We start from the raw sequence: 13,038 nt of genomic DNA on the forward strand, positions 1-13,038 counted from the left end.
ACACCATACTTCCAACTCACTAAATTAAAATACTTGGGGGCATTGAGGTGGATGAAATCAGAAGCCACCCAGGCTTAGCATTAGTGATTAGGGTAAGATTAGGGTTAAGGTTAGGGTTATATTTGGGGTCAGGGTTTAGGCTTAGGCTTAATGTTGGTTACAGTTGAGTTTTAGGCTTAGAGGTAGGGTTTAAGTTAGCACTGGGGTTAAGAGTTGAGGATTAAAGCCTAGGGTTATAGCATTAGAGTTAGAGAATGTGTTTATGGTGATGATTAAATTTAAGGTCAGAGTTATGATAGAAGACAGATTGATGTTCTCATTTTTGTTACTGTTAATGTTAGATTGGTGTGGGGTTAGGTGTGGGACTAAGCTTGTGGTTGGGTTAGGACTGGGGCTAGGATTAGGATTTACTCTGAATTATTTGTTAAAGCTACCATTTAGGGTTGGGCTTTGGTGTTACAGCGTGATAAACTATTCACTGCAGCTCCTGACCATTCTCACACTCAGCGCTCCTAGGCAGAGCAGGACAGAACATCAAAAGGAAAAGAGAAGGAGGTTATGTTACTCTTCTGTAGTCAGTATGGCATTGGCAGAGCTGAATTCACACACTGGCCTCAAATGGTGCTGATAAAGACCCTACCTTGAGGGCACTCACACTTGGCTGTTGCCTACCTGCCTATCACACATGTTCCTCAGCTTCACGGAGTTGTGGCTCTGTAAAATGAAGGGTAATATCCAGACCAGTGAAAGAATCACTTTCAAGGCTTCTCCTAATCTCACAAGATAGTAGAGCATGCAGGAATTTCTTTCTGTCCCTGGAACTACAGTAGGTCTTTACCATAGCCTGATACCTATGACCACCATGGGGCCAGTAGTTAGTACAGTCAACAGAGATGTTTTCCTTCTGTGACTTCAGGGTTTCCAGATAAGCCATTACTTTAATCATATTGTAGAAAATCTCCGTCCTAAGCATATTCCCCCAGTACAGAAATTATAGCCACTTACCAAGCACTGACTGCCCACCTTATCAAGCTTGAGTCCACAGGCTGCTGACCCCATGTGCTCTGTTTCAGATGGTCATAATGACACAGGTTCCAGTGCTACAGGGAAAGGGTTCACCCATTTCTTGAAACACCAAAAGCTCTTATCAGCTATGGATATATGATATGAAGAGTAATATGTAGATGTTTATAGTGATGACCTTGAGGGTCATGCCATTTTATTTTTGCACATTCCTATTTGCCAAATTTTACACTTTTATGATCAGAATGGAATCTACATAAAATTCACTCCCTCTTGCTATCTTTCTTCCTTTCATCATACCTCTCCCATCCACATTTCTGACCCTTGCCCTCTTCATTGATATTCCTCTAACCCATATCCTCAGTTCTAATTCTTTTGTTCTCTGAGTATGAGATTGCTTTTGCATTTGGATCACTAGATTTAACATCAGGCTGCCTGCTAGGCATGGTGGTGCACGTCTGTAAGACATTCAGGAAAGGGCAGGCATGGGAAAGCTTCAAGGGCCCATTGAAGAGATAGTGAGGGACCTGGAGAACAATAAAAGAGAAGAGCTGGGAATGAGAGGCAGAAAACTAAGTGTCACTGGGACTTCAGGGCTCTTAGGCAAAAGCTGCCCAGGAGGAGACACACAGCTAATGCCAAAGAAGCAGCAGGAAATGAAAAGGGGTAAAGACTGACTTTTTTCTCTCCTTGCCCTCCTTTACCTTCTATATCTGCCCTAATAACCAGAAATCAAGTGGCAGGTAAGCTTGGGGGATGCATTCCACAAGGTCATCCTCTTGGAGCACAGAGCAAGGCCCAAGGTATTGGGTATCTGGCCAAGATCCCCAGTCTCCCAAATGAGTGTACAGTGAAGGCTTAAATAAAAGAGACAAATGATATGATTTTAGGGCTCAAGAAGGATCAAAACCCTCTAGCAGAGTTTCAGCACATGGAGCTGAGACAAGGAATGCCTCTGGGAATCCTGTATTTATTTAGGTTTTCAAACAAAGAAGGGTCTAGAATGAAAAATGCAGCAAACTGAGCAGGATCTTGAGAGTAGTTCAAGGACTTTTCCAAGCAACTGTCTTATGTTAATTTATGGGAAGTATTTTAGGAGAAAGTCTCCAGGTTGACTTTCACTGCAAAAGTGGAATGCCTGCAGGTACAGTCTTTATCTTGTTAATTGGGATTGGAGTCAGGTGTCCTCAGCTGTGGCCTTAGCTTGCCCTTTGAGGTGTCTTTATTTTCAGGCTGCCCATGCCCTAGCCATGCTGCAGCCTTACACATGTGTTCAATTTCCAGCTTCAACGGCTCCCAGCACAAGCAGCAAGGTTTAAGGAGCAAGCAGGAAGGAGAAGAGGCAAGGTGTAAGGAGTTAAGGTTAATGTGAAGGTTAGGGGTTAGGGTTACGCTGATATTTTCAGTTCTTTTTGGTATCTGCATAAGATGGAAGTTTTGAGTATTATGGTAAATCTCTATTCAATGTTTGGACATTTCACACACATGGCTACATGATATGTAAGGATTCTAGCTTCTCCCTGTCCTTACCAACACTTGTAATCTTAAATTATTTTGACTATGGGCACTCTCAAAACGGTGAAGAGGAATCTCACTGTGGTTTTAGTTTGCATTTCCTTAATGACTGAGATGCTAAGCATCTGATCCTCTGTTGCAGAGGCAGGGGTGGTGGGAGGCATTTCACATTCTACTGTAGTGTTTCTCTCAGTTGCCTGTTGTCAGTGCCGACATTCACTTCGATGACACCCTCTGGCCAGTGGTCACTGAAATAATAACTGAGATAATAATAATGAAATGCCCCATCCAGCCACTGGGTTTTCTTGCGCCTTAAGCCTGCACCAGCAACATCTGTTCAGTGCTCTTCACTGTTCTCCGTGCCACCTGTATATATATCAACAATCCCTTGTTCTGAGCAGCTACTGCATTTCAGTGAAGCTCACTTTGAAAAATAACCCTTTATTTTATGAGTGTTGATTTTACAAGCCAGGATTCACTGCATTCTGCTGTATAAAAGGGAGGCTCAGGCCTGTGACGGCTGCTTTGGTCTGGGCAGTTCCCTACGCTGACCCGTATACATGCTCTCTGAACCAGGGTCTCTCAGGCAGCACGTGCTGGTGTCTGTCCCTCAACTGCACCTCAGTTCCCACTCTGTGGGGAGCTGTGTCCGTCCTGACACTCTTGCACCTCATTGTGCTCCTCCACAGTTTGCTATTCCAGTTAAAATTCCTCTGCCTCCTCTGCTCAGCTTTTCTCCTTGAGTCTCCTCACTTCCTGCTGGTCATGCACATTCTGTCCCTTCTGGCCTGTCAGTGCTATGTTCTGCAGACTGCAGTCCCCCCAAGGCCCCCGAGCATCCTTGTCTCTTTCTGTTCCCCACCTTGCAGGGAAGTGGCTGGACATTCAGCTGGTGCTTCAATCTTACCTTTTCCCTATTTCCTGTGTTATCTTCCCTGGAACGCTGAATAGGTCTGTTTTGGATCTTCAAATATTGTCTCTCAGAACTTCTGTTATATTTTTCATTTCTTTGTCTCTCTGGCATCTTTCTTTTTTCATATTTACTTCAAATATGAAATCTTGCGCCTTACTAACACTTTCTTCAGTTATGGCTAATCTGTTGTTCAACTTATATTCTGTAATTTTATTTATTTTAGTTTTAACTGATATTATGTATTTTCTCCAAGTCAATCATTCTCTCTTGTCAATCATTTTTAGTCAGAGTCCTTATCTTCAATCCTCACTTTTCCTGTAATATGCATAATACAGTTGACTTTATATTCTATGACCAGGCATTAAAACATTTAAACTATTTTTTGAATTATATGATTCTGTTCCCCTACTTATTCACTGACATTCATTAATAATGTCTTTTTCTTTTTTGTGTTCTCTAACTTTTTTCTGTGGGTTCAGGGTTTTTGAAACTTTAGAGGCACAGTATGAGATGGTTTGTTTTGGTCTCTTGTCTATCTTTCCAGGGTAGGAGTTCAAATTAAATCCTCAGTCTTCAGAACCACAAATGTAGCAAGGAGTCAGGCAACCTGTGCAGTGCTAACAATGACTGGCAGCTTGATTGGAAAAGTTCCCAGAAACCTTTCCCTTCACAGTCAGGGAAGACAAGTTGCCCTGCTGTCTTACTTTGTATGGAGGGCTTGCATTTTCTTCTGCTGAACACCAAAGGCAAGCCATCCAGGACACCAGCTTTAGGAGAGGATGTACATGATTCTCCTCAGCAAACTCATGCCCTATCATGGCCTTGTAGCTATTTAAGTAGAAGCTAATATTTACCAAAATTTGACCAATACTCAGGGCAATATGAAGCTCCAGAAAATCACTCTTTGTATACAGTTGTTTTTCATCATTTTCATGTTGCTTGTGGTCTTTATAGAGTCTGTTTTCATTTCATCTCAATAATATGTTTTAAAATATTTCTAAAAATTTAGTCATCTGGTTTTAATTCTTTTTATTTGAAGAAAGAAAAAAATAATGAAACTGAGCTTCAAAACAGGTTAGTTGTACCGTTACAATAGCTGATACATTGTGTATTGTCTTTGTAGTTGTTGTTTGGAGTACAGTATATAACTGTGAAATCTTATCCAACTGATATTAGCACAAAACTTTCAAGGAGCTGAGAGAAGCTAGCTGTATAACTATCTTAGGTATAGGTATATTTTTCCCTTTTCCATTTATTCCTTTCCCCTTTCCCCATCACAGTTTCTCTTTTCTTTTGAACAATTTTGCCCTACTGACAATATCTGTTGTATGTTTTCATCATAGTTATCTTTCAGTTTATCACACTAGTGAGACAATACAATGTTCACTTATATTGGTATTATTAATTTGTTATGAGTCTGGTCTTGAGTTTAATCTATTTATCTATGAGTTCTGAAGCCACTTAGACTACAGGCATCTGACTTGTTAGGTGTGCAAGATGAGCCTGGAGGTATAGGTGTTTCCCCATGCAGTTTGTGTGGAATGTCCAGGGCCTGCCCAGAGATGGGCAATGTGAGAAACTCTTGCTGCTTCTTTCTGACCTATCTGAAGATAAAGAATCCTGAAGTTGACCTGCAAGTCTTTATTTAATCTTTCAAAATCAACCATTTCCTACTTTAGGACCGTGGGTTGGACGTGGGCTAGCTGATGCTCAGTGTCTTTCTTGTGGGATTCTGTTGTTGCACTCAGATGTCTTACCATGGCCTGAGATGGAAGATGTTCGATGGACACAACTGTTACCCAAAATCATGTGGCTGTAGCACCTTTCATACCTATCTATATCTCAAAGAGGCAGTTGTTTCTCAGAGCCCTGCTTCCCAAAACATTTTTAACTTGACTTTTCAGTGAAAAATTACCAGATAACTAACACACAAATGAAAGTAAAGATTTCCATTTCTTGGGCAAGGGATATTGCTTAACGGCATAGCCCTTGCCTGGCAAGTACAAGGTCCTGAGTGCAATTCCTTGTTAAAAAAAAAAAAAAAGAAAAAGAAAAGAAAAGAAAGAAAGAAACAAAAATTAGGTTTCCATTTCTTCTACAAAAAATTGTTGTTTTTAAAAATGTTTTATTTTTAAAAGGATAAAATAGAATAATCTCAATCAAAGCAAACCAATGCAAGAGATACAGGACTTCAAAACATTATGAAATCAACACTAGTAACCATAATGCCTTTTGATGTCTTCAAAATAGCTGCAGATAACTTTAGACAAGTAAAAATCAAACAGAACAGAATAGGATAGAAATAATAAAAGTATAATAAAGGATTTCAAAACAAGCCAATAGTAAATCTAAAATTGCTACCATAATATTTCTTGCCATCCTTGAATTAGCTTCTCCTGCCACTGGATTTAACATAACCAAACCAAACAAAATAGAATAAAACCTAACCCAACAACAACAACAAAAAAAAAACAGAAACAACAAAGACGATAGGGAGTCAACAATAACTACATCCTTCAGAAAAAGACTCCACCCACCCTATGCCACACCGTGCACCACTATCCTCTGAACCTATGATCAGTTCACTGGTCCTAGATCTGCAAGGTCAGTGAAACACCAAAGCACCACAGACATCCAATTGCAGGTCACCTGGATAGCTATCATCACAGCCTGTGTTTCTCTGGATAAGCTGGTCACTTATGGGGGAGGGGACTGATACTTTTTGTTTCCCTGCCAGCAGGATGCGCATGGCACTGATTCCCAGACTGGGATTGTTTATTTCATGCAGCGTTGTTCTCTCTCCCCACAGTCTGCAAATGCTGTGCTGACTCATGGGGAGGTCGGGGTCTAGCTGTTCCCAGTCCAAAAATATTATTTTAATTCACTAATTTTTGCCTACCAGGATTCTCATTAGTCTCTCACTGCTTTCTGTGACTTCCAGTTTCTATGATCAGATTGTCCTTCTCGGTCAAGTGTATGGTAGGTGTGAGTGACATAATGAAACACAAATCACACCAAGTGAGTTCGTCTCTGTCAAAGTTGCCCTGGTATGCACTTACTGGTCCCAACAACATTGCTATCCTTCACAACACCAGCCCTTGGGCATTTTTAGAGAGGCTGCATTGTTTTTTCCAAAGACTACTCCAAATTGGTCAGTGTGTCCCACAAGCACAGCCAGGCACTGACATACATTAGTTATTCACTAAATGCTGGTGCATAGGAGTGAATAAAAAAGGAAAGGAATAAGGTAGGGAGGTGAGAAGGAGACAGTCGTGTCCGTCTCAAACCCTCTTCACTTGTCCCCACTCGGGGTACTCCTGAATCTTCCCAAGACTCCTGAAGCTTCCTACTTATTGTAGAGGACTATGACAGGGATCCAGATCAACTCAAAAAGCACCCAGAGGGAGATAAAGTCAAAATCACAGGGTTCTAGCTCAGCTTGTAGTCATTCCACTCCTGTGGTAGTGGTGGGGTTTCATCACCGCCATGTGGAGGCTTAGGGACAACATAGGGAACCCCATAGCTGAGCCTCCAAAGCCCGACAGAATAGAGGTGCTTTGATTGTAGGATAGAGTTCTCCTGGAAATCCACATACCCATGTCAGGTACCACAGGGACTTTCCAGGTCCTACCCTTTCTCCAGTATCCAGCTGTTGCATCTACAAAGAGAAGCCTACAGACCTCTATAAGCTCAGGACTAGCAGTGTCAAAAGGGATCTGCCCAAAGCCTCCATCCCAAGCATCAAGCATCTAACCTAGAACTGAGTTCCAAGATCATAGCTCAGTGCCATCAAGACCCAGCAAGGCAGGCAAACACACAGGGCATACATTCTGGTCCTGTGGTTTTCTGCATATTCGCCTCTGCCATAGGGACAGGCTGGTATCCATAGGCATGAGGAGGATGCTTGAGTGTTATCTCATACTCTCCAGCCTCCTGTGCTGAGGACCTGGAGAGAGGCCAGCAGAGCCTGAGGGATAGGGAAAGATTCTAATTAGGGATGGTCTTTGATTTTGTCCAGGGGTGGTATATCAGAGGATCATATAATCTTTGGCTTCATTTTCACTGATAGCCAGGATCCATGCTCCTCCCCTGGGTCTAGCTAGATGCCTTTAAATTATTGTACTACAATAGGATTGATGCTGTGTCAGAGTCCAGAAATAAAAGGGCAGCAGTTTCCACTTCCCATCTCTTGGAACCGTCTCTTGGAACCGTCTCTGGAAGCCTTGAGCCACCAGGTAAGAATCCAGCTCCTTTGCTCACAGTTCCAGACAGGTGAGGAGCCTAGTCAGGACCAGTCCTCCAGAATCTTCTAGAACCTTCTGGGGCCTCCCATACAACCCTCCTAAAGGACATACATGGATGAGGAGGAGTCTTAGATTGTCCAAAATGACCCAGTCATCAGCTAGATGCCAATTACCCTAGCTGTCACCAGGCATAGCAACTCTAAAACCCTGAGATATGAGAATCTGGTCACTGATTTAAGCCACTAAGTGTGGGATCTTTGTCAGGCAACAGAGACATGGAACACTCACTGTTATCTGCAATTTGGATGTAGGCACACCTGAGCACCCCATGTTTTGGCCAGCTGTGTTAGCCCTGTTGCCTTCATCAGCCATTAAGTGGCCAGAATGGACTCTCTCATGGGACTTCAGTGACAGTGACATGAGCTACAGCTTCTCCTCAAAAAGCAAGAACTGTGAAATGCCCCCTTCAGGAAGAGGCCCCTTTGCTCTCATAAGTGATCTCAGTGACACTATCAAGTAGCAGACTCAGAGCATGGCCACAATGGAGCACAGTTTTCAAGAGGAGCTGTCTGCTGTCAGCTGGCTCTGGATGCCTGAAGTGATGATGGTTTGTGAACTGTGAGTTTAGATCAAAGTCTTCTTTCAGGAGGAGACTCACAGACTTACCCAGTTCCTAGGAAATAGGTGCCTGGAACAGAGAGGCTGGCCTGTGTGTGGAAGGACACAATGACAAGGGCAGCGCTGTTTCTCATGTTGCCTGTACTGCCTTCATACACACATTTTTTCTGCAAATAGGATGTTAGTGAATAGGAGGACATGGACTTTTCTCCTGGATAGGTCAAAGGATTGGATCAGGTATTACAATTTTTTGAAGACTCAGGAAGGGTTAGTGAAAACAGACCCCAACTGTTTTTTAAGATGGAAAGGTTTAACAGGCAGAAGTAGATATGAACCCAGGTGAAACCTTGGAATCTGGCCACGTCTCCAAGAGGGATGGGATGCTGGGGAGGAGGGTAAGATGGAATCTTCTGGACAGGGCTGGTCCACTGAGTCAAAATGGTGCAAATACTCATGGGTGGGATTGTACAGAGTAAAATCCTGATGAAGTTAAAAAGAAAGACATAGATTAGATCAGACTATAGAGATAAAGGTAAGAGGAGCCCCAGAAAAGAGAATGCAAAGAACAAAAGACAAAAAGTTCTAAATAGAAAACCTCTTCTCATTTTCCAGATCAGTAGAAGTTGTTCTAAAGGAGTAACTGTCTGGGCTTAAAATAATCCCTTTAGGGGCCAAGGATTTAGCTGCCAAGTACAAGGTCATGAGTTCAATCCCAGGCACAAAAAAAAAAAAAAAAAAGAAAAGTAATCCCTTTAGTTCCAAGGTAGACAGAAGGCCACAAGGCACCCCTCAGTGTCTCTGGCTTGAGGAAGGATTAAGGTGAGCCCATGGCCTAACTATCTGATGCAGTAGTTAAGCAGAACAGACATCTGACCCAGGAGAACAGTCATACTTGTCCTTAGGAGAACAGTGGAAGAGAAAATGAGGGAAGACAAGTTTGTATCCAGTAGGCCCAGCGGCCTAAGGTCAGGTTACAGATCTGAGATAACAGAACTCCCGACAGCAACAAAACGACTTATTACTCTCATCCCTTATGGTCATTAAAAAAATCTGTGTGCAGACAGAGATAGGAAACTCTGTGGGGGACAGATCTCAAGAAGGGAAGAGGACTAGCACACTACCACACTCAGGTTTCAGCACCTAACCAACAAATAACCAGCTGCAAAAAAAAATTTACAGCACAGAATTGTCTCCATCCAGTCATCATGAATCCAGGAATCAGCTCCAAATGGAATAGAAAGCATGTTTTTATTGGGGAGGAGAGCAAGGAGAGCTGAGATGGGTCCAGAGACGGGGAGGTGCTGGAGGTCTTCCTCCCGTCAGATTCTTGCTGGTCGTTGCTGTTGCTAGGGCCAAGTAGGTCACAGGGGTCTCTGCTTGGAGCTGTTGTTAGGTCACAAGTAGTAAGGAGAAAGATTGTGCTTAGAACTGGGCCATAGACAGGGTACAAATCCCAAGGTACAGTTTGGAGCACCATTATGTTGCCCTCACCCAGACCCGTGATTGTGTTTACGTGTGATCAGAACAGGCTGTATAGAGGTGACTCCCCTAAATTGGCTTTCATTTTAATTAGTGCATCTGACCCAGGCTGTATACTTATGTTCATAAAGGCATGCGGCTAACAATGCACAAGCATTGTTTGTCATCAACATCTGTGGTTGAGCTCAGATACATACGACTGGGGCTATAACATCTCCAGTGAGCCTACATGACTCCAGAAGAAAACTCCTTCCCAGAATTGGCTAGCAAACAGCTTATTCATTAATCATAACCCAAATCTGGCTATGTCTGTCTCGTCTATAGTCCTCACAACTTGACCAGCTCATCCAGTGGCAATCTCTTCACCATTTTCTCAGTGAATAAATACCAAGATTCTGGGTGCATCTTGGCCTTTGTTCCCGGCAAACAACTAGTTATCTCAGATACCTGCTGCATCCTTATTTTTGTCTCTTGCTCATTACTGCTGCCATATGCCATGACTTCAGGTAGGAGTCTCTGATAGTACACACCAGAGTCTCTGATAGTACAGCTTATATGGAAGGAACATTTTGCCTCCACAGGGAGGGGAGAATGATTTTAGTCTTCACAGGTTTTACATTTATTGAATGCAGGAAAGAAAACATCCTTTGCAGAGTGAGTCCAGGACAATTAAAAGTACCAAGAAAAGTGTACTCTACAAGGTGAGGTTGAACACTGTGAAAGAGACAACACAGTTACCAGTCCCTCTTGGAGAGCTTACCAGCGGCATCATGTGCATTGTCCTCTTACGCTGATGTCAGGTCTGGGCTGTCCTATCAAAAACTTGCTCAAGTTCTTATGAAGAATTGAAGACAAGATTGCCTGAGTAGTTCCTGTATTTTTAAAGAGTGTAAAAGTGTAAGTACAATTTAAGACTGCTTCAAAGCCCCAAGGGGTTAATATAGTTACACCAGGTGGTAGGGTCAAAACCAGTAGAGTAAGAAAATATGGATAAAGCCAAATGGATACAGCTAGGTTCTTAATAAGAGTGAATAAGGTTAAATGGAAGTTGGGTTAATCAGAGACATACGAATTCAAGGTGACCACAGGCTCACTTCTCTTTTGAACACTGAATTCCCCATTCAAAAGGATTCTGATGCTCTGTCCCCAAAGAACAGGACCTGTGACTTCACATGGCAGGAAACAGAAAAGCCAAAATGATCAGTTCCCTCCATTGTGGTCTTTCTAAGTGCTCCATCCTCAGGACATCACCATCTCATGAGCCCCATTGTTATGATGACCTCAAAGTTTGATTCTAGATAGGACAGAACATTGAAACCATAGCAACCAAAGAAGCCTAAGACGTAGCCCTGTCCTGGAAGCGGATATCAGCAGACTTCCTGTAGTATCCACGTAGATAAACGGATGCATTGCCCTGTCTTGTATATGAACACCAGCAGACTTACATTAGGAATTGTGTAGATGAAGAGGTGCATCACCCTATGTGACACATCAGCAGACTTACCTGAGGATCCTCGTGAATGAACAGATGCATTGGGAAAGAGGAGCTCAGCTCCCATTCCCTCTCTCAGCATGCTCCAGTTCAGGAAACTTCACAGTCAATTATCTGGAATCTCTAGACCACCACATTATTAGGGCTTGGAGAAAGGGTTGTGTAAGGTCAAGGTCTTATGGCAAGTAGGTTAGGACAAGAGACTGAGACCATCTGAATAAGGTTCAATGGTTAACATTAGGTCAATTGTATGAAAATAAAAAGCTAAATGGATGAGGCCAGTCCATTGAGGTAACATAGGACCAGTGTGCATGAGCCAAGTGATGAAGAATGTGATGCAAAGAACTGGGAGCTTAGACTATGTGGGCAGGAACAGGATAGTCGGGCCACAGAAGATAGCAAGATTAGTGACTGGGTAATTGAGGACAGAAGGTTACTAAAGACAAAAGGTAAAGTGACTAAGACCAAGAGACTTAGGCAAGCTAACTAAAATTAGGTGGTTAACATCAGTTGCTAAGGGCAAAAATTCAAAAGAGGAGTTAGAAGTAACTGAGGATGGGAATGTCAGGTGAGAATCTAGGTTCAAGGGGGAAAGAGAAAGTGGCAGATGGGATAGGGATGGGAGAGACAGGGGTGAGGTTGATAACGTGGAAAACGTCAGAAAGAGGATGTAGACCCAATGCAGTATCCCAGAAATGCTATGAGATCAGGCTGAAAATGGTGGTTTGTATAGCCAACACATGCAGCCAGGACTGTCAGGCAATTCCACGTGGCTAAGGCAGGAGGCTTTATGGTGTGTCATGGTGAAGCTTTCCATATCCCAGGAATCTATACAAGGAGAGCAACTGCCTAGGGTCATGTGTGAAGCCATGGGACAAGGTCAGTGCAAACAAGAAAATGCTTAAAGAGGTAGATAAGAATTCTGAGAGCAGCATGTGCAGGGAGAATTCTTACAGGGAACAATAGAGCAGTGTGTACAGTGGAGCCTCATGTACTCTACACTAGGAGGCAGTAGTGTGTGGACAGTTCAAGCTATGGTTCTGACTTGAAGAAAATCAGAAAAGAAGAATGACCTAGCAGAAAAAAATGTGTTTGACTGTGAAAGCTTAAACTATGATGCCAACTGAGGACCAATTGGACCCAGGAATGCATGGACACGGGGAGCTGAGGGCATGACTTTAGGAACAAAGATAAAAGGGGAAACTCTGGCAAGACCTGACCTGGTTCATCAAATGTGAATTACTTAGCCACAAAGATGTAAACTGGGTGACCCCCGGTCCTATCTGTCACATTCGTTTGTCCGTCCATAAGTCAGTCCATAAGTCAGTTGGTCGGTTGGTCGTCCACCTCCCTCCAAGAGGCGGCCTCAGATTAGATGTGGCTACACGATGAATTTAAGCATATTAGTCAGCAGAGGAAAACTAACAAGGATTCCCTCTGGCAAGTGAACACAGAAGAGCCCAGCGCCGAATCCCCACCCCGCGGTGGGGCGCAGGAAATGTAGTGAACAGAAGACGCACTCCCCCGCGATGCTAGTGGGTGGCCCAAGTCCTTCTGACAGAGAGCCAACCCAAGGAAGATGTCAGGACGAGAGCGGCCTGGCCACCGGGTCCGGGTGCGGTGGCGTGCGGTCCTGCCCAGCACCCTCAGTGTGTCCCGAGGCCCCGCCCCCCCCCGTGGGAATTGGCTCCTGAGAGGGGCAGCAGGCTATGGCTGGTCACCGGCAGGCTGCGCTGAGGTGGCGGGCGGCCTCT

At 43.5% G+C, this 13,038-nt stretch overlaps 1 long non-coding RNA gene across 1 annotated transcript; it reads right to left on the reverse strand.

Annotated features, from left to right (window-relative positions):
• Nucleotides 1–9,553: 9,553 nt before the first annotated feature.
• Nucleotides 9,554–11,490, reverse strand: LOC134478611 (uncharacterized). The gene is made up of 3 exons (XR_010051363.1): nucleotides 10,953–11,490; nucleotides 10,553–10,664; nucleotides 9,554–9,696 (listed from the first exon to the last, which is right to left on the reverse strand). It is a non-coding gene; the product is annotated as an uncharacterized LOC134478611 (long non-coding RNA).
• Between the last annotated feature and the right edge of the window lie 1,548 nt (nucleotides 11,491–13,038).

Source organism: Cavia porcellus, unplaced genomic scaffold (assembly GCF_034190915.1).
Source record: "Cavia porcellus strain 051 isolate PalLab524CR breed Dunkin Hartley unplaced genomic scaffold, mCavPor4.1 scaffold_14, whole genome shotgun sequence".
Taxonomy (NCBI): domain Eukaryota; kingdom Metazoa; phylum Chordata; class Mammalia; order Rodentia; family Caviidae; genus Cavia; species Cavia porcellus.